The sequence below is a fragment of the Octopus bimaculoides genome, chromosome 7, assembly GCF_046866305.1.
Source record: "Octopus bimaculoides isolate indiv1 chromosome 7, ASM4686630v1, whole genome shotgun sequence".
In the NCBI taxonomy this organism is placed as follows: Eukaryota; Metazoa; Mollusca; class Cephalopoda; order Octopoda; family Octopodidae; genus Octopus; species Octopus bimaculoides.
The window spans coordinates 83,057,755-83,085,283 of record NC_142934.1 but is presented as its reverse complement, the minus strand read 5'-3'; the positions used below and the strand labels follow the sequence as shown (position 1 = coordinate 83,085,283).

The 27,529-nt window shown below is 34.0% G+C and overlaps 1 protein-coding gene across 1 annotated transcript in view; it reads right to left on the bottom strand.

The window, feature by feature from the left end:
* LOC106872053 (meiotic recombination protein SPO11) overlaps positions 1-27,529 on the bottom strand; it is a 660,224-nt gene that overhangs the window by 222,479 nt on the left and 410,216 nt on the right. The window lies entirely within an intron of this gene.

Genomic DNA, 27,529 nt, shown 5'->3' with positions numbered 1-27,529 from the left:
TGGCTTACAGATTGCTCCAGTTTGCCCTTTGGTCAGTTAACATATGTGAACATGCCTAACCAAAAGATCAATTGTACCACTGAAGTGATTATTGAAAGATAGCAAAATTTTATACTTTGAAAATATTTTCCTAATCAATAATATAAGAAACCTTGACAGAACATGGCTAAGTGATTAGGGTGTTGGGCATGTGATCACAAGGTTACAGGTTCAATTTCTGAACTAGGAAATACAATACATTGTATCCTGAGGCAAGACACTTCATTTCACATTGCTCCAGTCTACTCAGCAAGAAAAGAGAACCAGCCCATTGCTAGTACGGCCCTCACTCCCTTCAGGCATCATGTCCTCAATGTTCTGCTGACAAAGATGAAAGACCTGAGAGGATATCTCTGTCTGGTCACTGCTATATAGTAACTTAAAACAATTAGCCAAAGCATGGTACATACTACCATATCATAATCACGCATTGAAAGCTATGGCTTTTGTTTTTGTTTTTTTATTAAATCCCTTTCAGGTTAGTTTTCAGCTATATTAAACTCACTAATATTGTTTGCATATATGTTTCTTCCTTAAAATAAATTTTTGTAGATAGTCCATGATACAAACAGCCAGATTCATCTTTATCATCTACTTTTAATCTACTCACATAAAACTAAGACAGTCTTTGATGACCTAGTCTAGTGAAATATTTGTTCTCTAACATGATACACCAGTAAGAGCTGTTTTATTAGCCTTGACAGGTAAAATCTAATCTGATGTCTGACATAACTTCCTGCAACAAAGTTGCCTGTTCAAATTTATAGTCAGACTTCTCCATTGCAACGTGTGTCAAGAGAACTTTCTTCAAACAACTTTTGTAAATCCAAGCTTGTTTCAGGGTTTTATTATTGTCTTTAATACATTTTGTCAGTACTTTATGACCTGGTTCCTTCTAATTAAAACACATACAAAAATTCTTCTACATGTTGCTCAGTCATTAACCTTTCACACCATTCATATATGACTTAGATATTATGTTTCAGACTTGCACAGTTTCTGTGAACATAATCCCTGGAAACACCCTTTTGTTACTGCATTTCTTTTGAGATGCTCTGTGTTTCTTTCAATTAATTTTAAATAGAACTAAGAATTTAGTAAAATAACTTGGTAATCATTAAGCTAGTGTTAGAAAAATAAATTGTTACTAAGGTTTGGTGGATGATTTTAATTCAAAGCTTATGAAAACAAGAATTTGTACTAAAGAGCCAGAGGTGGTTTCAGCCGGGTTGGTATCAAAAGGGTTAAAGGGAACATGACAGCCTAATATCCTCCACAGTATCAAGCCCTCATTATACATATAAAGGTCACAGTAATGAAAATGATCACTCTTTCTACTTGGGAATTTAGACAGCTAAAAGAAATCTTGGCCGATGAAGAAACTTTTGTAGGGCTACTTAACTTGCTAAAAATATCAGCTAAATCTCTCTCAAACTGGACACATTAGATATTGTATTTCTGAATACTCCTAAAAGACAGGATTCAAAGTTTGAATGCCTTTAATCAGAGGTCTTTCAATTGGAATTGACCTGGGGTGAACCAGTAACAACAAATTTCCGATTTCTACAATGTTAGGCCTAATAACCTCTCATACTCTTCAATGGTGACCACACATCTGTAATAATGTGAAAATTACACATCAAAGAATAAATTTCCTTTCAAGCTCAAAAAACACTTCTGCTCTAATTAGTTGATAACTTTCTCCAAAGCTTAAGTAAAAATCACTGTTCCCCACATATCTGGGACAGCATTACTGTTACACACACACACATACACACACACACACATATAAAACCTAAACCCATATTCAAAGAAAAATGGTCATCTGACTGATTGGCAAAGACTCATACACCAACATTCTAAAATCACTAACACAGATGTGTTGTTTCTTTTCCTTTTACTACTATTACCATCACCACCGCAGCCACCGCCACCACTATACTACCACATTAATGGTTTTTCACTCCTCTAAATTAGTTGTACACATCCAACACTTTTTCACCTCACATTATCCTTACTATGTCTCACTTTGCAAATCCTGTACCTTTATATTTATTATGTGTGTGTGTGTGTGTGTGTGTGTGTTTGTGTGTGTGTAAAACATACAATCACCAATATATATGTGAGTGGTTAGTGAGAAACAACCTCTGTCCCTCTCCCTTACTCACTAACTTCTGACACCTCTCTTCCCCTTCCATTACTTCTCATCAGTGTCCTCAGTTAATCACTTCAATATAACCCTATCACAGCAATAAATCTGTTCCTATCTTTCATATTTTAACTTCACTCAATACCTTGCCTAAAGTTATCACTTTCTCCTATTCTTCCTTTCAGTTGTGGAGCTCTATAGAGTGAGTAACAAGGTGACCTCACTAATACTGGTGCCATAAAAATTAAAAAAACCCACCACCATGGACACATTATAAAATGATAGCCAAATCGAGTGGAGAAAACACAGGGACAAGAGAACTTTTTAGCCAAGACAAAAACTACTTGTTTAGTGATAAGGGCCATTGAAAAATGTACATAGGAGTGGCTGTGAGGTAAGTAGCTTGCTTACCAACCACATGGTTCCGGGTTCATTCTCACTGCATGGCACCTTGGGCAAGTGTCTCCTACTATAGCCTCGGGCCGACCAAAGCCTTGTGAGTGGATTTGGTAGATGGAAACTGAAAGAAGCCTGTCGTATATATGTATATATATGTATGTTTGTGTATATGCTTGTGTGTCTGTGTTTGTTCCCCCAGCATTGCTTGACAACCAATGGTGGTGTGTTTACGTCCCCCGTAACTTAGCGGTTCGGCAAAAGACACCGATAGAAAAAGTACTAGGCATCCAAAGAATAAGTCTTGGGGTCGATTTGCTCGACTAAAGGCGGTGCTCCAGCATGGCTGCAGTCAAATGACTGAAACAAGTAAAAGAGTAAAAGAGAGAGAGTATAGTACATTCTTTAAAGTGGTTGGTGTTAACAAGAACACTGAGCTTAAAATCCACGGTGAAATTGAGTGTTGTGTGATTATTCAGTATCGCTATTTGGTAGATTATCAGTATTTGAAGAACGATGGACAAAATGTTTTTGGTATTCATTGATGTCCTTCTATGTTCTGTATTAAAATCTCAGTGACTGACTTTGCCCTTCATCCTCTCTGGTGTGTAGAGAGGGTCAACAAAATAAGAAGCAATAAAATGCTGATTTTCATTTAATTCACTCGAGTGTTCCTCACAAATTGTGTGGCCTTGTGCCACTATTAAAAAGTCTTTGTTGAAAATTCTTGGTTTCTTTCATATGGAAAATCTAGTATAGAATGATTCCATTCAACAGTTTGGCAATCACAAAAATCAAGTTAGATCAAACACTGAGGTGTGTAAGGCTTGTTTCATATATACATTGCCCATCTTATTAAAGTTACATATGGGAATGGTACTGATTAGACAACTAGTAGTAATGAAGTATAGGAGAAATATTATGGTAAAACAATCATTGTTAAAACTTTGGTAGAAAAGGAGATTGGTATGTATGCATGTATCTAATATATAAATGGCAATTTCTGTCTGACTGTCTGTGTGTTTGTTACCATCGTAGTGTCTAAACCAGCAAACCAACATTCACGAAATTTTGCATACACTAACATTCAGTTCTATAACAGGTTAATTGGATTTTGATAAAATTCTATAATGTGCCCTTCCTCCCCAAGGGTGTTCAGTGAATTAGATGATAAAATGAGAAGGTTGCAAAAAGTATTAGTTGGATGGAAAGGTAGTGGCAGAGTGAGGGTGACTTATATCAGTGAAGATGAGAACAGTGGTCGCTATGTGATGTTATTGTTAATATAGCTGTCATATACACACTATGCTGCATACATATTTTCGTAAATACATAGGTACCTCACACACACACACACACACAGAAAGGTGGGTGTGAGGAATATGTAGCTTTAAGGAGAGAGGGGGTAGTTGGCTTTTCTGCTGTCCATCTCAAAGAAATACTCACACACACACACACACACACACACACACACTCATACATACATACGTATGTTTACTAAACACCATTTCAAACTCGAGATTACCTATGTGTACATTTGTAAATTTATGTGTGTGTGTGTGACGTCCTATAACTGTCTGTCTCTCTACTTTTGTAGGGTCTTCCCTGTTGCTCTCACATATTGTGAGATTCTAAAATTACATCAAAATTTTCAAATTTGGTATATTGAAATAATTTTCCACATTAAATCCGATTTTGTTATTCATTTGTTCTTAATATCCAGTTGAATTATAGGTGAATTGGATATCAATAAAAATCTATAATGGGCCCCCTAGGGAGGGGGGACTGTAGCACATGTTTACAAATCAGCTACAGTAAGCTATGACAAGTAACAACGCCAGCTACAATACACAGACTATTTGTCAATGTATTTGCAAATCTATCCATTTACCTAATTTATTTTACTCAGAAGCATATTCACTTGTTGAAATAATATAGGGACATTCCTTATTCACCCACTAATCAAATTATTAGTTTGTAATATCAATTTTAAGCAATAGACTATTGCCATAAATGACGAGCTGGGCATAAAGATGGGAACTGAACAGGAAACAGGATAGGACATGGAACAATGTAATGGCAAACAGGAACTGGAAATAACTCCCGTCTTTCCCAGTATTACTGGCCAAATCATTTTTTTTACTCAGATGCATATTCGTTTGTTAAAATAATATAGGGACATTCCTTATTCAATCATTAATCATGTTAATAGTTTGTAATACCTATTTTTAGCAATAATCTATTACCATAAAGGTTAATAAAATATTTAATGGCTCAATTACACCACACTGATTCTAAAATTTATATATTGACATAGGATTGGGGATAGGAATGGGAGCGGAACTAAAACAGGAACTAAACAGGAAGCTGGATAGGACATGAAATAGTGTAATGGGAACTGGAACTAATCCCTACTTTTCTGGGTATTACCGGGTAATTCAACTAATATATATATATATATATATGTGTGTGCGTGTGTGTGTGTGTGTGTGTGTGTGTGTGTGTGAAGGTGCATGGCTCAGTGGTGAGAGCATTGAGCTTACGACCATGAGGTTGTGAGTTCAGTTCCCGGACCGGGCTGCATGTGTTCTTGAGCAAGACACTTTATTTCACGTTGCTCCAGTTAACTCAGCTATAAAAATGAATTGCAACATCACAGGTGCCAAGTTGAATCGGCCTTTGCCTTTCCCTTGGATAACATCAGTGGTGTGGAGAAGGGAGGCTGGTATGCATGAGTGACTGCTGGCCTTCCATTAACAACCTTGCCTGGACTTGTGCCTCGGAGGGTAACTTTCTAGGTTCAATCCCATGGTCATTCATGACTGAAGGGTGTCTCCAGATATATATTATGTATGTATGTACAATTGCATGTATGTGTGTGCACATGTATGTATGCATGCAAGCATATATGTATGAATGCATGCAAACGCATGTGTCTGATTGCATGTATGTACACATGCATGCCTATATTTGTGTCTCTTACAAAATATATCCCTGATAAGCCTCTGTCTGCTGATCCTAGCCTTTTTTACACCCTCTCACCTCTTACAGTCACCTTTACCCCCTCTCCTATTCACTATACTATGCCAGCCACTGAACTATCCAATCTAGCACTGAATAGCACTGAATCTATCCAATCCACTCATCTCTCTAACACATACTTCTCACTGCAACATGCCGCCCTTGTAATGAAGGATAATATTGAATCTGTGTGTATTCTACCACTACCCTATTCACTTCACCTATCTCTCTCTTCCATTCCACCTTTCTCTCCCATCAAAACACATAGGTAAAAGAGATAACATTAGATGTGTTATTAGCTGATATATTTTACCATCACTTTTTCTGTGCTGCCAGCCATCATTCACTCTCCCCCAGCACATTTATTAGTGACATTCTTACTTCCACCTATTTCTGTTACAATTTATAACATGATCTCTCTTTGACATCAACAAACATACAGTTACCATTATTGTCTCTTTTTCATTACTTGACCAAGAACAGTCATTCTTCCATAACTCTACACTCTACTACCCTCACATTCCAATCATCCTGTTTTTACCCATTATCTCTCACCCCTTTCACCCACTCACACTCGTCCCTCTGCCACTGTACTTTTTTTCATCTTTTTATGCACTCCCTCTTGGTCATGCTGCCTTGAATAAATATAGAACTAAAAGAATGAGAATGTCCACTTGTCTGCATGGATGTGAGAGCTGGACTTATACAATTGACATGGAGTGAAGGATTCAAGCATTTGAGCACATGTACTTCGGAAGGCTGTTACACATCCTGTACACAAAGCACCAAACGAGGGAGGAGGTGTTCTCTGATGACAAAAGGCAATAGTATTCAGATATTTGTTGTGCTTGAGAAGACATGTCAAACCAAGTGAAATCATAGTTGTGGCCAGTGCCGGTGATATGTAAAAGCACCCATGCCAGTGACACATGAAAAGCATTTGTGCCAGCACCTGTGAAATGTACTCAAGCCGGTGACATGTAAAAGGTACCCACTACACTCTATGGAGTGTTTGGCATTAGGAAGAGCATCTAGCTGTAGAAACCAAACCAAAAGAGACTGGTATAGCTCTCCAGCTTACCAGTTCCAGCTAAACTGTCTAACCCATGCCAGCTTAGAAAATGGACGCTAAGTGATGATGATGATGATGATGATGATGATGATGATGGTGATGATGACGATGATGATGATAATATTCATGTTCAAATCTTCTAGAGTGTATTAAGGATGACTAAATACATTACTGTTTGGATTCTTACTGTTCTGTATGCATCCCATGAATTATTACAATAATGAATAGTTTTGTTGGAATGAAGCTTTCAAGTAGTGAAGTCTGAGAAGACTAAAATAAATGGTTTATTATTGTGAAAGACTTATGACCTATTGATAAAATAAAAACAGTCCTCTTATTGAAATGCAAAAGAAATCTAAGCACTGCTAACATAATTGTATACCTTCTTCAGAAAAAGAGCAAGCATATGAAATAAATATTCATAAATATTATAGCATTTGTAAGGCATATAGTTCACAAAGTGGAACATAATAAGTTCATCGTGTTTATCAGCTGCAAGAAGCAATTAGGCTAACATGAAGATTGTCATAATTGTGGTGGAGATAAAAGAAATGTGGTTCAATTTAATAAATGAAATCCATTTATTTTTAGATGTTATTGGTTACATTTATGAAAATGTAATCATAACAACTTTTGATAAATAAATCTCAGTGTATATAAGAACACAAAAGCAATGCTAATCAAATATTCATCTTCCAGAGAAGTGGTGAAGCCATTTAACACATTACATTTTAATCAATCTGAAATTTTTGACATTTGATAAATATAAGCGAAAATATATCATTATAGCTTTTAGACGTTTGTCATTACAGTTGATTTGTTTTTGTATATAGTTGATTTCATTTCTTTCAATGTTCAAAAGACCATAAGCTTAAAGCATGTGATCAACAAAACACTTAATGCAATTAGAACCTTTCTGCATTTATAATAAAATATTTCAATTTCTAGACAATGTTAGATGAGTATATTTCTGTTATCTTGTATTCATAAATTAATTTATATAACAAGCTAAAGCAAAAACAATTTTAAAATTTTGATTATTGATTTCTGAACTAGTAGACAGATTCTAATAAATTTCATAATTAGAATTTTGTTAGTATTTTCAACAAGGATAGTATGAACAAAAAGACAAAATAAAAATTTTTAAATCATTAAAAAATCCATTAACTTATCTTGCAAATATGCATGTGTATTTTACAGTTACTGTTCTGTAACTGAAGAAATCCATAGAGTGTATGATATTAATGCCATCATCACCACTGTCATCATCATGTTGTTACTACCAACATTATTAGAATTTACCTCATCACTGCTGTCATCATTGACATCACTGTTATCACTACTGACTTTGGCACTATTGTTCACCAATTTTTACTCAGCATATCTCCTCCATTTGCATTACATAACCTAGTATATGCTCCTCTAACACTAATCAACCAATATTATTGACACCAAACTACTTTCTCAATTTACTTATGCTCAGCTCTTGTAAAATAATATCCAAAATTTTAAGCACCATCATTTATTTCTATTTTGCTAATCCAGGTGTTCTATTTATATTCTACTAATTTACAGCCTCACACTCCTTAATCATGCCCATACAGTCTGAGAAGATGTTTATTATGAACAACCCTCAGCTCCTTGAAATTTTCCATCCTACTTGTACTTAAATCCCCTAAGTACTTGATTAGTTTTTCTCTCTTTTACAGTTTCCAATGAGCCAATCTAACCAGTCTATGTGTTTATATTATAGCTGTCCTGCCTGCTAATTACTCTTACACATTTGGAGTGTTTAAAATTACGAGCACTCTTTCTTGAGCACTCTTTCTTATTATAGTGAATATGCATTGAATTTTTCTCAAGTATCTTTCCATGAATTGAACAATTGCAATTTTGTGCTGTGTATTATTATCTCCTAATTTGATCTTTGCCATATTGAACTGCAGTTTATTCTCTGACTATTCCTCCCAGATGAAATTTTTACTAAAATTCTTCATTAGATTTTTCAATGCAAAATAAATCATGACTAATGGATCTGAAATTGAGGGATTAACTTGAGGAATTTGAATTTTTCCCTCTTTTGAACATTTCCTTTTACCTTATAGAAAGTGTTTGATGAGGTTACTATACCAGTCAATGAAGGCAATCCGAATATCCAAAAAAGCAACTAGTGTAGAATCAACCTAGCTCAATGCATACAGTATCTCAGTAAAAAAGGACCAAAAATTTCTTGTTTCCATATTATGACCACTCTTCTAATCATGGTTTATATTATTTTGTACAACTTAGTTTAATAAAGAAACTCTGTATGACTTTCATGTACTTTGTTCATCAACCTTTAGTAATGTCATTTCCACAGTTTTTGCTTTTACACTAGGGGCAAGTAATTTGTCTATACTTAACCCCTCGGGTCCTGATTTATACAAACATCATCTTCAAACAGAACGTTCAATTTTCTATGCTTATGTTTCAGCCCTAATTGTAAAAACGAAGTCATACTGATCACTTATAAAAATATGAAGATTTTTTTAGAAAATACAAGTAAGTTTTCTTGTTTTTTTTTTTTTTCTCTCTTCTCATTTCCCCTTGGTTAACATAGTTTTTGTAGGAGGAAGCAACAAAAATAAAACAAAGTCTGTAATGATGCAGAAACATCATAGGCCGATGGATAGCAACTAGAGCATAAAGCATTAATTTTCTTACTGCAGTTTCATAGCTTTAAGTTTCAATACAGACTTATCTTACAACAACACTTAATGTCAGAACTGAAATAAAATTTTAATAAAATTTAAAATAAATTCATAAAGAAACCTTTAAAATTAGTTCTTAAAAAAATATTTTTATAATTTAAGAAATAAAATAAGTTAAAATCTCTGACATATAAAATGAACAGTATACAATAAATTAAATTTTTTACAAATTGTTAAAATGTTCACTTCAACTCTAATACTCTCAAGTTAGAATGCAGTGAGTTAGAATAAATACTGCCGGACATTGTATCTGATACTTGTTAAAACATTAGATACAATGTTGCTAAATTACACTAATAGGCCTCCTCTTTGATTATAAACATCAAACTTGGAACAAAACTATTTTTGCTGCACGTAATTCTAAAAAAAAAAAAAATTCAATATCCACCAAATGCATATCTTATTTTGGAATAATAATCTCATGAACATTCCTTGCTACCTCCTTTTGATCCTTTAAATTTTAGAACAAATTCCACAAAAGCTCTTTATTTAACTGAAAGCTCCTCAATCCAGGAGCTTTTTCAGGTTTCTATTTTAACTGATGGGAAGGCATACAACCGTGCTGGACTCAGTTATTAGCCCATGGGTGACAATGTGTCCTTGAGTAAAGCACTTCATTTCATGTTACTCCAGTCCATTTAGGTGAAAATTAGATGAGTCTACTGCAGCCTGGTTTCTTGAAGACTATTATTAATCCAAACTCTTCATTATTCAAGATGTCAACAGCCCTTGATCACTAAAGCATATTGGATGATGATCTTTCTTGCCACCATTGTAATAAAGCTTTTACATTCAAAGTTTACAGGAAATATTTTGCTATTTTTTCATTCCTTATACACTGAACATTCTCCTAAATTTTCAACAAATCATGTGCATAGTTCTTCATTCTCTCTCTCTCTCTCTCTCTCTCTCTCTCTCTCTCTCTCTCTCTTCTCTCTCTCTCTCTCTCACTCTCTCTCTCTCTCTTTCTCTCTCTCTCTCTCTCTCTCTCTCTCTCTCTCTCTCTCTGTGCCTCGTATTAACCTCCATTATTTCAAACTTTCAATTAATTGAATTGTAATCCTTACATGCAAAGAGCAATGATTAAAAGGAGAAAAGATGGAAAACCCAAGAACTGAGGTGGTAATCTGCATTAGCAACACTTGTCAATAAGAGAATTCATAGAAAAACTCCATAATGTGTGGAGGGAAAGACCTAATGCTTGAGGATCCTGTTATACATCAGAAAGTGAGAAAGAATTAGAAAGTGATGTTGTTGCTCTGGTTGGATGAAAAAAATGAAAAGAGAACTCACATCTAATATAAACAATTTCTTCTGAAGGGTGTACAAACAAGAACTTATTATTCTTTTACTTCATCTTCTTCTTACTATTATTATTATTATTATTATTATTATTATAAAATATTAAATTCTTTTATTCAAGCTATTACAAGCATGAAGAAATGTTTCTTGAATGTTAGAAATATATTAAGAAATATTACATACACAAGCATATACACAGACACACACAGACACACTCACACACACATGCATGTGTGCATACACACAGAAGAAATGTACATAGAAATACATTATATCTATTCCTGAAGAGATAAAAATAGATATAATTTAAAAAAAGAATGTTAAAATTTCTTTTTTCATACTAGCATTCAAACAAATTATAAGTTATTTTGAAATTTGACTTTTTCTTTCACTAAAAATTAAATGCTGTTTGCATTTATGTTTTGATAGAAAAGACAATTTATAGTAAGAAGTTATTTCCAATTTTAAACTTGAATCAATGGTCTGATATGAAAAATCTAAAAGATTATTTATTAATAAAAAAAAGATGTAAAATACTACAACAGTAGTGGAAAAGTAATTTAAATTTCATTTTTTTAGTATTATGCAAAGAACTGAAAAATAATTAGTAAACATATGATAATATAGTTTAATATTTGTAATCTGAAGAAATTTCTGCATGTTTTTTTTATTCTGTATACTACAAATAATTTGAAAACAGATAAATGGTTTATCATAACTATTAAATATATATGACATTATCCCACTCTGTCAAACAGATTAAAAAGGTTTTACAGCCTTAAAAAAGATTTAGACAAAGAATATACATAGCTAAAGATATACTCAAAATATTCATTGAAAAATATCAATACCATAAATCAATGATAGTAAATATCTGAGAATAATAGATAGGTGCTTAATACAAGAGAATTATATATAGAAGAAAGCAAACTTCAAAAGTCTATTGGAATCTTTTAATCTTGTACTTTTGTCTGTCTCTAAGATTTATATTGACCATTATCAAAGAATTCTGTCAATTAACTTTGAACCATTAAATACACATACTTATAATGATATAACATAAACCATTATTTAGATCTACAATAAAATTTCATTTCCAAAATTTAACTGTGATAAATTTATGGGAAGTACTAAAAGAGTTTGTTCAGATTTACCTGTGTAAGCTATTTGTAACACCAATATTGAAAAGTAAAATAAAATAGGACTTTTATCATAAATAGAATGTTCTTCTTATTGATCAACAGTACAGTATCTCAAGTTAGAATAGTTTATTCTAAAAGCTATTTCCTGGACAATATATCTAAGATTCAAAAACAACAAAAAACAGAAAAATATTTCACTGACCATTCACATTTTATTCAGTGATTTTGTATTTTTATTTCACATAACAGTTAAACATACATTAATCATTCAATTCTTATTTACTCATTTTAGAAAGGAATAAAATTTAAAGTTTTCATCAGTTAAAGGATCCTACTATTTACTCTATTTTGGCCATGCTGCCATGAAAGAAGGAAGACACCATGATTTTGACAAAATCAGAAGGTCTTTCAACTCTCTGGTCATTTCAAATGCCTGATAGTTTTTTGCTTTTCACTCCACAATAAGAAGAATTCAATACACTCTATAAAGTGATTGTTATTAGGAAGGACATCCAGCCATAGAAACCAAGCTACAACTACAATGTGCAATGGTGTCTTTATCATTTTTCTTTATTTGTAAAATATCGTTCTATGCTTGAAAGATTCACTATTACAATGAGGAAAGATGTTGGATGCAGACATATTTGTCACCTGCTTTAACACTACCATCATTTTGTCTTTAAGTGATTTTAGCAGAGACCACTTTGTCATAAAAAACAATTAATGAAACTGGTAATTCAGTTAGTTTCCAATGATACAGGCATTTCAAGTCAAACCATTGGTAGGAATGAAAATTATGTTCATTATTGCAAAATTTAGCACACAAAGGGTTTTGCAATGAAATCAGCTTAAAATATCACATAGTAAAATAATTACAATCTGCTCTGTGTACTAGTTAAAGCTTTCTGACACAATAAATGCTATTTCAATCAGGTTGAGTCATTAGGAACTGCCCATCATTCTCTCACTGAATTATTAAAAAAAAAAACAAAGAAAACAAATTCAAACAGAGACTGGGATGTTAAGAGAAGACCTTTTTCTAATTAACGCTTACATGATTAGGTGCCACATCAAAATGTATTTCACTGAACAAACAGAAGCTACACAGCCTCATTGCATTTTTATTAATGTCTTATACCATACACAAGTGTTATAGAGGTGAAGCACCTTTTTTTATTATTATTGTTTGTTTGAATTTCTATGAGTGTAAATAAGCACATTATTTACATTTGACAGATATTTGAGCTCATCTTGCTTGTTGTCATCAGGTGTCTTGGGGAAAATATCAAACCTGGGTTCTCATTCCTAAGGTACTTTTCGTTGTTGTTGTTGTTATTATTATGATTATTATTATTATTATTATTATTATTATTATTGTTATTATTATTATTATTATTATTAATATTATTATTATTATTATTCAGACACCTGATGAAGGCTGGAGAGTATATCAGCTGAAACATTGTGTTAACAACAAACAAGATGAGGACAAATATCATCAAATGTAAATAATGTAAATAATTCCTCATCTCTCAAATATAGAACTGTAAATAAGCACATTTGTTATTTTGCTTATGATGATTATTAAAATATAATAGACCAAGTGATTGAAGTTTATTGCAGTTTGTTTTCAGAGTTTGAAGGACATTCATTCCTGTCAGAAATATCACTACAAGGAAGAAACTTTGAGAGCACACTGTTTGAACAACCTTCAGCATTGAATGAACCAAAGTTTTCTGGTTGTTTGACCACATAAGCACAAGATCTCAGATATTTCAAGATAGCCATGATAAAGACATCTTTTAGAAAGAATGCAAAGACCCATCTTCCCCTAGATGGTGCAATGGACAGAGACCATATAGTATGCAGTAGCTTGACCAAAAAAGTTAACATAAACTTTTGTTGTAGGTGTCATTCAAACAAAGCACCAGCTAATGGAAAGCTTTTATAAGTATCACAGTGAAGTGTGTATATATGTAAGGATTTTTTAAGTTGTCATGTTAGAGTATGTTTGTCTTAGAACTTGTGAAATAACTTTGAATTATCACTTTTTATGGATTTTATGTTTAAATCAGCTTTCTTTCTTTATTGACTATGTAAGAAATGTTGATAATTTTATATAATTTTATACTGAACAGTACCCAGGAAGGATCTATTTTGTAATTATGTAAGATGTGTGTTTTATATCAACTCATAAATCATTTTCCAGCATGCAATTCATTTAGCATAGACATATGAATATCACAAATAAATGAACAACATTTATTTATTGAAATTACATTAAATTGCCCATAATTTAATATAAATGTAGGGGTTTATCCATAATTATCTACTTCAACATGAGTTCAAAGTTTTGTACACCTATAAATTTTGTTAAAGGAGGTAAATGCCTGAAAAAATGTCTTAGATTGTTTGAAAATTAAAAAGCAATGCAATGTCAAAAGTAGGGTCTTGAAGAGGCCAAAACAGTTAGGAATTAAACATTTTGCCAGCTTTAACCTTTGAAAAGTATCTTAAATAGGTATAGAACTTTTATATTGTACAAAGCTTTTAGTATGATTTCATTTAATTATTCTTAAAGTAGGAATCCTAATTTTGACCCAACAGACCTTTTCTTTTTGTTGTTGATTAGATATAGGTCATATCAAAGCTTTGGTAATCTTGTCTTTTTAAAAGAAAATAGGACTACATTATCTAATGTATAGTTTCTTTTAGGACAGTAGAAGGGTAGGAGAGAATTTGGCTGCTGTTTCAAGAAAGTTAAGCAACTATGTAAAGGTGCATATATATTTTTCTTGATTACATTAGTAAAAGTAAGGATTTCTGACATTGGCACAAATAAAACCTTTGGAGGGAAAAATTATTGTCAATAAAACCGATCTTCCTGATGACTGACATTTGTTTTATCAATCAAATAAAAGACAAAATCACAGACAGATAAAATCCCAGCCTGAGTAGACTCAAACTAAGACCCTGGAGGCACAAACCTACAGAGTTGTATTTAGTCTGGTGCTTGGCTTTCTTAGTCACATCAATACTACTATTGGAATAATAATTGTCTCTAACACAGGTACAAGGCTAGATATTTAGGGGAGGGAGATGGTTCATTAAATCAATACCAGTACCTGACTGATACTTTATTTTATCAACTCAGGGAATGGGGTGTGAAAGACAAAGTAGACCCTGGTGGGATTTGCACTGAGACTGTAAAGTACCATACAGTGAGGCATTTTGTCTAACACTATCTACCACCCCACATTACTCTCTCTCTCTCTCTTGTTCTCTTCCTCTGACTGGGTAACCATGTATCACCTCCATTGCAAGATACCTGTTCCTGTCCCTCTGTCACACTCTAACCTCTCATCACCTGGCACAAAGCCACTGATTCCAATGCCCCACCTCTCTCACCAAGTTACTTAGTGACCCCACCAGTGCTGGTGCATCCAATCCACATAGTAAAGTGGTTGGTGTTTGGAATGGCATCCAGCTGTAGAAACCATACTAAAACCAGCCACGCTGGTACTGTAAAAAGCACTCAGTCCACTATGTAAAGTGGTTGGTTTTAGGAAGGGCATCCAGCTGTAAAACCCCTGCCAAAACAGACAGTGAAGCCTGATGCAGTCTTCTGTGTTGCCAGCTCTTGTCAAACTGTCCAGCCCATGCCAGCATGAAAAACAGACATTAAATGATGATGATGATGATGATGATGGTGGTGGTGGTGGTGGTGGTGGTGGTGATGATGATGTTGATGAAGATGGTGATGGAGTTTAACAAATTACCTCAGTTCCAGTACTTGACTAGTGTCTATTTTATGAAGTCCTGAAAGGATGAAAGATACAGCTGAACTTGTCAGGAATTGAACTCAAATCATAAAGGGTTGGAATGGATGCCATAAAGCATTTTTTCTGAAACTCTAATGATTCTGTCAGCTCACCGACAATCTGTTATTTTGTTAGTGTAGTAAACAATAGTATACTTGTTAAAAAACATTGTTTGTAAATAACTGTTTTTATGAGTTAATGGGAAAAAGGTTGGATGGCGACTAATTCCATTTGAAATCTTCTCGTTATTGAAAACGAGAAAAATATGCATACTTTCAGCAGGTTAGAAGGAAGCTTCACAAAAGATGAATAAATCAAGTAAATATCTTAAAAATAAAGGGGGAAAAAACCCACTTCCATTGATCCTTATGATAAACTTTGTGTATATATATATATATATATATATATATATATATATATATATATATATATATATATATATATATATGTGTGTGTGTGTGTGTGTGTGTGTGTGTGTGTATATATATATATATATATATATATACATATATATATCAATAGGTTGGTTGTTGGAGTTATCTTAATTGTAGATGCTTTTTCTATAATTTTTTTTTTTATCAATCATTTCTCTCATTGCCTTCAGGTGTCATATTTTGCATGTATAAGGTTTTCTTTTTATCATTTTGGACAGAAAGAAAGTTATACATATATGTAGTTTTGATAGGAATTCTTAATAATGATCTTGCAATGTTTTTTTTCTACCTTTGTGTGTACACAACAAAATATGTGCATATTCATATATACATATATACATATATACCAACATGCATACACACACACATACATAGAATGTGCACTTGTTAGAAAATCCATTTTATATTGTGTGTTTTGATATGTGTATGGACATGGCTTCTTATTATCAAGTTGTTGCTGTATAATCATGTTGTTTTTACTTGCATCATGCACGTGTGTAGATATTCTTCCTGTATATGATTTATTGTGTCAGAAATCATTTGGCCAACTACTGTACTAGCAAGCATAGCACATTGTAAATATTTTATTAGGTGAAATATTAAGCAGTTATTATTTCAAAACTCTTTGTATTATTAATTTTGCAATGAAGAGCATAAGGTTCATTGTTCTATAGTTATACATGGACTGGCTTGAAATGCATATATCACTGGAAATTGTAGCTGAATTACAAGTTTTATTCAATTTTTAAAATTATTTATAGCACAATTAGCTTACAACGGTGTCATTAGTTGCAGGTTTTCCAATGGGGCAATTATTGTCTCATTACATTTCTTTCTGGTGGTGAAAGGGACAAGGAGGTGTATGTACTTTCATGTAGAACAAATATAGGACGTTTCTTTTGAGCAAAAACGTTTCTGATTTTTCGTTAATGCTTAATATCTTAATCAATATATACCAGCTAAAAACACACACATGTATGTGCACTTGCATTCTCAAATACATATATATATATTACATGTATTTTTATCGTTTATCTTTTACTTGTTTCACTCACCAGACTATGGCCAAGCTGGTGCACCACCATGAAATCATTTTTAGTCGAATTAATTGACCCCAGTACTTTTTATTTTAAGCCTGGTACTTACTTCATTGTTCCATTTTGCTGAACCACTACATTACAGGGATGTAAACAAACCAACACTGGATAGCAAGCAGTGGTGGGTGACAAACAGACACACACACACACACACATGATGGGCTTTCAGTTTCCATCTACCAAATCCGCTCACAAAGCTTTATTCAGCCTGAGACAACAGCAGAAGGCTTTTGCTCTGAGTGCTACATAACGAGATTGAACCCAGAATTATGTTATTGAGAAACAAATTTCTAACCACACTGCAACACTTATATATAAAAGCAATGGGCTTTCAACCAGTATGGTAGAAGTTAACTGTGGAGAGGTTGAACCTTAGACAATGCAGTAGTAAAATAAACTTCTTAGCCTCACAACCATGGGTTGTAACAAATAATTAAGAAAAGCAGTCGATTAACGAGTGACCTAATAGTTAGATGCAGATGAAATTAGATTAACTAGTTTCTAATTGTGTTTTCATTAAAATAATTGACACTTCTCACTTACAATGTCTTCCGCATATTTTGAAGAAATGAAACTTTGTTTAGTCTATTCAATAGGAATGTAAAATGAGTGAATTGAAAAATGCAGTTATTGGCAACATGACACTGCTAAAAATAAAGACAAGAAATATATTTCTGACTTTGCTATGATACAAAATAAACAAATGGTGAAGAATACAAAAGAATCCAAGTGTGAGATGTGGTGGGTTCTGTGAAAATGTATAGAAGAGAAACAGAAAAGTTTGAAATTTTAAAGCAACCTCAGTTTGGGGTAGGGAAAAACCAGCTTAGTAAGAACAAGACAATAATGAGATATGATGAGAATAAAGGCTCCGCAATGCAATAAAAATCATGATAGGATATTATGATAAAGAGAACAATGTTGGAATTAAGAAAGTCTTCAATGGAGGACATAGTAAATTAAGTTAGTTGGAAAAAAACTATAAGAGTTAAGTTGGAAAATATTTTAGAGATAACCAAAGAAATTTTGCTATGTAGAGTGATAATTTAATAAGATATCATTCAGGAAAAGTTTATTCATTATAATGCTGACATATAAAGAATAACACTAAGAACATAAACATTCATATAATTCATACATTCCAACAAAAACTGTTGACCCAAAGAGGTAAAGCATATGTGAGTATTACAATTATTAATATGAATAAAGCATAACTGACAGGTTTCTCAGGCGTAGTTGCAGAATTTCAAAAATGATTCCACTGGATATAAATCTAGTTACAAATGTTATGAAGCCAAAACATTAGGTAAGATGTTCCCACTGAGCATGTCATCAAAATTAGCAACTATTTCATGTTTTAAAGATTAAAGATTAAGCCAAACTAATGATGTTACAGACAAGTTATATAAAAAAGAATAACATGCAAGAATAAGTACAATATTCACTACATAGGTAATTTGTTTTCCCTAGAAATAACTGTAGAAGTTATTGACAGGGTGATGACTAAGATAACTTTTGCTATACACTTTAATAAAGATTCCTTCTAGAAAGGTGTATTCACAATGATGCAGACATACAAATAATAATCAGCTGGTTGTATACTGACCTGGCAAAAGTATTTGATAGGGTTCTACATAGTGTAGTTGATAATCGATGAATATGTTAGGTATCATTGATGCTATAAACACAAGAACTAAAATTAGAATTACAATGCTGTGAGAATATTATGACAGGCATCAATATAATAAAGGTGTAAATTGTGTTATGCTCAAAGTGCCTATGATGTGATGCAAGTTATGAGCTTATAAATAATATCTTTAAGCTTTAAGATAACATATCTGAAAGAGATGTCTTTCCATATTCATTTAATTCTCTCCAATAACTATATTATAATTATGTCTTTATAAGCAAAACTGAATATCTAATATGAGTAAGGTCCCCTACTTCTTGTTCTGTTGACCCTAAAGATAAAAATTAAATATGAAGTGCATTTCATGTCAAATGCAAGTATTGAAAATACATATTTAAAACTCACAACATACTGAGAATGACAGAATAAAGATAATTGATGTTTGAATATAGATATAGAAGACTATATACAAGATATATTCAGCTAGTAAATTATTTTCATTTTAGTACATTTAAATGTATATTTATTATATATACAATAATTATTACTTGCAAATCAAAGTGTATCTGATGGAACTAAAAGAGCCAGACAAAAATATGAAAATATCAAAAGTAGATGTAATAGTATTTAGTGTTATCTTCCTTCTCGTTAGTTTGCTGATACTACTCTGTCTACCAACTTGTTTAATCTGTTTTTACCATGACAACTATTAATCAGATAACAGTATTTATTCAGCCAATTTGTTCAACGAAATGTCTATAAAGTTGTCTGTTTAGAGAGGTAGAGAGCTATTAATAATTTTCTTTCTTGGTCAGCATCTTAATAGATTTCAAATCCTTTTACTTCTTAATCGCTGTATCAGATCTTTCAATCCTTTAACATCTAAAAGAATAATATTCCAATTACTTTCAGATTTTTTCCCCTTCTTAGTGAACATCTACAGTGCTAAATTTATCAGAAACTTACATGTATGATTTGTTTCACTATATGAAATAGGTCTTTGGCTGATAGAAACCTTGGCAAAACAATCATTATACTAATTGGCATAAAAAATACAGCCAAATTTAACTGAAACAAAGACGGCCAACATTGAGTGCCTGACAACTTCAATTTTCAAAAAATCAAATTGGGTGTGTATATGTATTTTTATGATAACAACTTTAAATTTTATCAGAAGAGATGTCAACCACATTCAGTTTCAGATGTAGTGAGTCAATTAATATTCACTTTTTGCGTACATAAACTGAGTGAAGGTATATACAGGGTGTGGTAGATAAAGTGTCATCTAAATTACACAAAAATGAAAATAACACTGACATCTCAATTTAAAAGATATATTTACCAAAATTACATAAAAATATCTTGAAATACTAAAGAGTAAATTCATTCAACAAAATTGCCATTGGTTTCAATCACGGCCTACAGACAACTTCAGAATCTCTTGGAACTCTTCTGGATGGTCTTGACTAAGTTGGTGAATGCTGCCATAACCCTTGCCTTTAGTTAATCTTTAGTGTTACAAGGAGTTTTGTTGGGCTCCTGCTTAATTGTGACCCACACATAATAATCAAGGGGATTGCAATCTAGGGAGTTAGGTGGCCAGATGTCAGGCATGATGTGGTTGCAGAAGTGATCAATCCAAACACCATAGATGTTTGATATTTATCACTCTCAGTATATGTCCTCAAACTGACACCCAAATACTCTGAAATGTTTGTATTGGAGCTTCCAGTGTGAATGCCAAGCAATACAGCATGCTGTTTCCAAATTTCTGGTAGAGTCAATTGTGTCATGGTGCTGTTTTCTTCACAGATGATGCCCAACCAGCCCACTATACTGCATAGTTGACAAAACCCAAAAACTAACAATGCACATGCACAAAATCAAAAATATAAAATGGTGACAATTTACCCACCGCACTCTGTATATATCATCATCATCATCATCATCGTTTAACGTCCGCTTTCCATGCTAGCATGGGTTGGACGATTTGACTGAGGACTGGTGAAACCAGATGGCTGCACCAGGCTCTAATCTAATCTGGCAGAGTTTCTACAGCTGGATGCCCTTCCTAACGCCAACCACTCCAAGAGTGTAGTGGGTGCTTTTACGTGCCACTGGCACGAAGGACAGTCACACGGTACTGGCAATGGCCACGCTCAAAATGGTGTATTTTATGTGCCACCCACACAAGAGTCAGTTCAGCAGCACTGGCAACGATCTCACTCGAATGTCTTTACACGTGCCATCTAGCACAAGTCCCAGGAAGGCGATGCTGGGCACAGTTGCCATTGACGGTTTTGCTTTCGCTTGCCCCAATAACTCTTCGCAAACCGAGTTTCGTTTCCAATATATATATATATATATATATATATATATATATATATATATATATATATATACCTTTTACCTTTTACTTATTTCAGTCATTTTGACTACAGTCATGCTGGGACACTGACTTGAGAGGTTTTAATTGAACAATTCAATACCAGGACTTTCGTTTTTAAAACCTGGTACTTATACTATCGGTCTCTTTTGCTGAGCTGCTGAGTTATAGGGCTGTAAATGCACCAACACCAGTTGTCAAGTGGTGATGGAGGACAAACACAAAGACACACACACACATAAATATATACATATATCACATATCAAGGTGGTGCCCCAGCATGGCTACATCTTTTACATGTTTCAGTCATTAGACTAAATAGAAATAATACATTTTTAAATCTCTGAGAGAGATTTATGCAGTAGTGATACGATAAAACACTTGTATGCTGTCAACTTAATGTGACAGTCCCATGAAGGGAATAATACTACTGCTATTTAGCCCTAGGAAGCAGCACCGCTTCCTGTTGGCCTTGACACATTTCCTGTGTCCTTATGTTTACAAGTGGGAGACAAGTACCTCCACCCAGAGCTGGATGGAGGTGCTTGTCTCCCCCTTATAAACATAAGCTTATTTCTCTGATGCTTTGGTGTAAATCTTCCACACACATAACAAAAGCTGCTCGGGTGATAAACAAAAAACTTTTCTGCTCATCATAAATACATACAGTAATAACCTAAATCAATACACAAGGAAGCCTATCAATAAACTAAAATATAAAATTGATTAACTGTAAATGTTACTGAAAAACATCAAAATATATTTCTAAAAAAAAAATCATTGAAATTATTGTAGAATGTATTGAAGCTATGGCAATCACGAAACAATTTTTTCCATCTCCCAAATTTCAAACATTGATTGGTTTAATAAATACCTAAACTTACTACTAAACTAATTTTCATATAACCTGGCTTTTTTATTTGATGTACTTTGTTTTAACAGCACTAGCAGTTATCAAGAAAAGGGAGTCTGAGAGGCTTGCTATAACCTAATATCAATAGCCTACTAGGAGGAGAACTTTACTATAATTACAGTGATAACAAAATAAAATAAATCCTCACCTTGTGTAGCAATTTAAAAGGTAGCCTACATTTCCTTCTATCAGCACTTATTCTTGTTTCAGTGATGAGTATATGAATGAAAATCGAAAGCAAATAGCCTACTACTTTGTCAATATTATCAGTCGGTTGGAAAATCTGATGCTGTGAATAACTAAAATAACTACATGTACTGTCTGAAAATTGATGTCGGGTTCAGATTCAGCACCCTAAAATTACCCTAAATCAGCTGAAAAGTTTAAATAGCAAGACAAAAAATTTTCTTGTTGCCTAGTTTTATAAATAAATATAGAATACATCAAGTGTAGGACATCACCAACAAGTGAAAATTACGTAAACACACGAGAGTTAAGTAAGTTTTTAATTTCATTTATAATTTCTGCAACTTTATTCTCTGTTCCCTTTCTTTCTTTCTTTCTATCTATCCCTCTATAATCCTCTTTATTTTCTGCTTCTCCCTCTCCTTCTTTGCTGTCCCCTGTATATCTTTCTTCCACTGCCACCTATCTTTCATTCCTTCTCCCTTCTACTCACTCCCTTTGTTTCATCCCCCTCACCTGCTCTCTTGTCCCCCTTCTCCTCTGCCTGTTTGCTCCCACGTGACTACAGGCCATTTCTCTCACTTACCATTTCTAGACGCGACATGCACTTAGCTGGACGTCATTTTTCTTGCCTTCCGACATTTTTTTTTCTTCTACTATTTTCTTCTCTTCTATTCTATATCCTTTCAACATTTTCCCCATGTGTTATCCATTACAATGCATCAAAAGTAATGACAGCCTTTGAGAAAGAGGGAAAAACCTCCTCATCAAAACAAAACTCCAGAAGAAAATCAAAACTTTCAGATAGGGACTGTCGGACTCCTACACAAATTGTTAGAAATAACAATTTGCGTAAGAATCCAATGGATCACAAAATTACAGAAGGTCATGTATATTTGATGGAATTTTGGAGGTTGTTGTATTTTGAGCTTGTCCTAGAAGGTAATGCTGTGAGCGTTAACCTTTATGCCCAACAACTGCAGTGAATATATGATGCTTTGAAAGCCCACTACCTGGCATTGGTCAAAGACATGCATTCTTACAGCATGACAAAGCCCCAACACACACAGCCAATGTGATGTTGCACAAACTTGAGAAGCTGGAAGTGCTACTTCACCCTGCTTACAGTCCAGACCTTGTACCATCAGATAACCACCTTTTCTAAGCCATGGCTCATTTCTTGCAAGGACAGAGGTTTAGCAATGTGGATGAGGTTGAAAATGGGTGCAGGGAGTTTTTTGCTTCCAAACCAGCCAAATGGTATAAGCGTGGATTTGAGCTTCTGGCACAATGATGGCAGCAGACAATAAGAATTTGATGAGATATACTTTTGATAAATAAATACTTTTTGCATGTAATTTGTTGGAACCGTTTATCAAAGCTTGAAATGCGAAAATACAATCTGGTATATATATGCATAAGTATGTGTGCATATACATATGTATGTAAATATATGTGTATGCATACACACACACACATATATAAAGAGTAAAGACTCCCTTTGGTCATGAATGACCATGAGATTGCACCTAGAAAGTTACTCTCTGAGGCACAAGTCCAGGCAAGGTTGTTTATGGAAGACCAGCAGTCACCCATGCATATCAGCCCCTCCCCTCTCTATGCCACGGATATTATCCAAGGGAAAGACAAAGGAGCCGATACAGCTTGGTACCAGTGACTTTGCAACTCATTTCTACAGCTGAATGAACTGGAGTTATGGGAAATAAAGTGTCTTGCTCAAGAACACAACACACGACCCAGTTAAGGAATCAAACTCACTACCCCATGATTATGAGCGTGACCTTCTAACTACTGAGCCATGTGCATGCATGTGTGTGTGTGTGTGTGTGTGTGTGTGCGCACATGCATGTGTGTGTGTAATGTGTGCACACATAGTGAGCCACTGGGACACTTATAGTTGCATGACCAATATGGTTACTAGAGTAGTGGCTTTATTACTTTACACCTTTCAAATTGAAAATCTAATTTGTAAATAACATTGCTCACTTGCAACATGTTCATCGGCTTTAAAGTATGTGCTTTCTTACTGAGAGAAAGTTTTTTTCTTTTCTTTAACTCTTTGTAGTAAAAGATGGTTTGTATGCAATGCCTTTTGCACTCTGTTTTATGAATTTTTCATATTGCATTCATCTACTGCAGTTATTCCAAACTCGTAATGCAGCTTGCTTTTTCACTGAATAAGGTTTCAGAAGAAAAAACCTTTCTCATATTTTGGAGAAGAAAATCGAAAAACATCACAGAAAGAGAGCTTACATTAAGCAAAAGGAAGCTAATTTTGTGCAATGATTTGTTATCAATATTTGCCTGCACTATCTCTTCTAGTATGTGCTTCTTTTTAGATATGGGCATTGACTAGTGCCCCTTGTGAAAATTTCGTGGAAATTACCATAAAAGATTAGGACTTTATCATCATCATTACCATCATTTCAATATCCACTTTTCTTTGCTTGCATGGGGCAATCAGAATATATTGAGACAAATTTCTATGGTCAAATATCTGTTGTTATTGCTTGTTCCTAAGTAAGAAAATATTTCTTCATGGTCAGTCATGTTTTTTTGCAGATTTGAAATGGAAGATATCACTTGTATAACATTGACAGCCAATTACAATCATCATGTGATAACAAGAAAAAGTAACATACACAATTACATAGGTATATACTGTACACACATGCATATGTATGAAAGGGCGCTGAAGAGTTTCTGGCTTTGGGTAAAAGAAAATACAGAAGAATCAGTTAATTATGATTTTATTCAACATATTCCTCTCTCAGATTCACACACTTATGGCAGCAGTCCTTTAATTTTCCTAAACCCTGATAAAAAATTCTTGGGAGGCTGGGCCTCTAACCAGGACTTTCCTGATACTCTTAAAGCCAAGAACTTTTCAGCACTTTCTCATCATCATCATCATCATCATCATTTAATGTCCGCTTTCCATGCTAGCATGGGTTGGACGATTTGACTGAGGACTGGTGAACCAGCTGGCTACACCAGGCTCCAATCTGATTTGGCAGTTTCTACAGCTGGATGCCCTTCCTAATGCCAACCACTCTGAGAGTGTAGTGGGTGCTGTTACATGCCACCGACACAAAGGCCAGTCAGGTGGTACTGGCAACGGCTACACTCAAAATGGTGTATTTTATGTGCCACCTGCACAGGAGCCAGTCCAGCGACATTTGCATGATCTCGCTCGAATGTCTTTACATGTGCCAGGAAGGCGATGCTGGGCACAGGTGCCATCACGATTTCGCTTTCACTTGCTCCAACAGGTCTTCACAAGCTGAGTTTCATGTCCAATGAGGGAGACGATGTTAGCATGGGTGCCAGTCATCGAATTTAGTTTGATTTCATATATATATAAATGTATATTGAGACACAATGGACTTCTTTCAGTTTCCATCAACCAAATCCACTCACAAGGTTTTGTTCAGCTTGGGGCTATTGCAGAAGACACATGTCCAAGTTACTGTACTGTGAGACTGAATCCAAATCACTTGGCTTCCACAGCACCCTCTTATATCAGCATTCTCTACCACATTGTGATCTTACAATGCCCATATTAGGAGCTACCACCCAGATTAAAAACCACAGATTTAGTATAGCTAGAATGTATTTAAATAATACACGCTATGTGTGATTTTTATCTTATTACTGTGTAGTGCCTGATGTATTTGTCTCTCTGAATTTGTTTCTGTATTCTTTATAGTCTGGTCTACCAGCTTGTTTAAATACATATTGTTGATTCTTGTTTGGTTTTGTCTTTAGATTTCTCTGGGTGGTGTTTTATGGAAGAGGTAAAATATTCATCTATGTAAAGATTTCACTAAAGATATTTAATATCTATGTAGATATTCAATATCGCCATGTAAGTACAAGTAGACACTGTTGGTTTTAGTGTACAAGGAGCGGATATAATATGTTTTGTTCTGTTTTTTTTTTTTTTATCTCAAAGTTTCTATCTAGAAATGGAATTAAAGTATCCCTAGGACTTTTATTGAGACAATTCTGGGTATTGAATTTTAAAACATATGTTTATTAAACTATCAGGTCATCCCATAAGTTCTGTCCGAATTTTGAATGAAGAAAACAGGTGATCAAATGTTATATTTAATTGAAATTTAATCCTCAATGTACTTTCCCTGATTATCTATGACTTCCTTCCATCTATTTACAAGCTCTTTAATCCCATCAATGTAAAACTCTTTTGGTTTCAAAGCGAAGAACTCTGAAATGTCAGTTTCAACCTCTTCCTGGTTTGTGAAAGTTATGTCCCCCAAATAATTCTGTAAACTACGAAACAAATGGTAGACTGAAGGAGTAAGGTCGGGAGAATAAGGTGGATGAGGAAATTTTCCCAACCAAGCTCTTCGATCTTCTGTGATGTGATCTTTGCAATGTGGGGTTGCACATTGTCCTGATGAAACATCACTCCTTTTCGATTCACTAAAGCGGGTCTTTTTTTCTTCAAAGCTTGGTTCAAACGCTTTAATTGCTGACAGTAGACTTGAGCATTGATTGTTGCATTAGGTGATAACAATTCAAAGTGAATTACTCCTTTGCAATTCCACCAGATAAAGAGAAGAACCTTTTTCCCATGAAGTTCCCTTCTCGGTCGTGGTTGAACTTTTTCTCTTTTACCAAGTCACTGTTTACAATATTTAACATTTCGATAGAAGATCCATTTTTTGTCACCAGTCACAAGTCTATCCAAAAAGGCTGAAATGAGTTCGCAAGAATGGAGAAAAGAGCAGATGTCAACTCGGGATTTGTGGTTGCTTTCAGATAATTCATGAGGCACTCATTTTCCAAGTTTAGGAACCTTTCCAAGTTGTTGAAGATGACGATGAACAGTTGTATGGTTTGAACTAAGCTTTATTGCCATTTCTTCAACTGATAATGCAGGATTTTCTTCAAGTAATGCCTCAAGAGGCCTATCATCAAACTCAACTGGAAGTCCTGTTCGATCTTCATCTCCAAGGCTGAAATCTCCACTTCTGAATTTTGCAAACCATCTTCTGCAAGTCCTTTCATTCAAGTATTCTTTCCCATAAACAGAGTGTATGTTTAAAGTTGCTTCAGCTGCAGGGTTTCCATTTTTGTGCTCATAAAGCATTATGTGTCTGAAATGCTCTTTGGATGCTTCCATGTTAATCAAAGAAATTTTAAT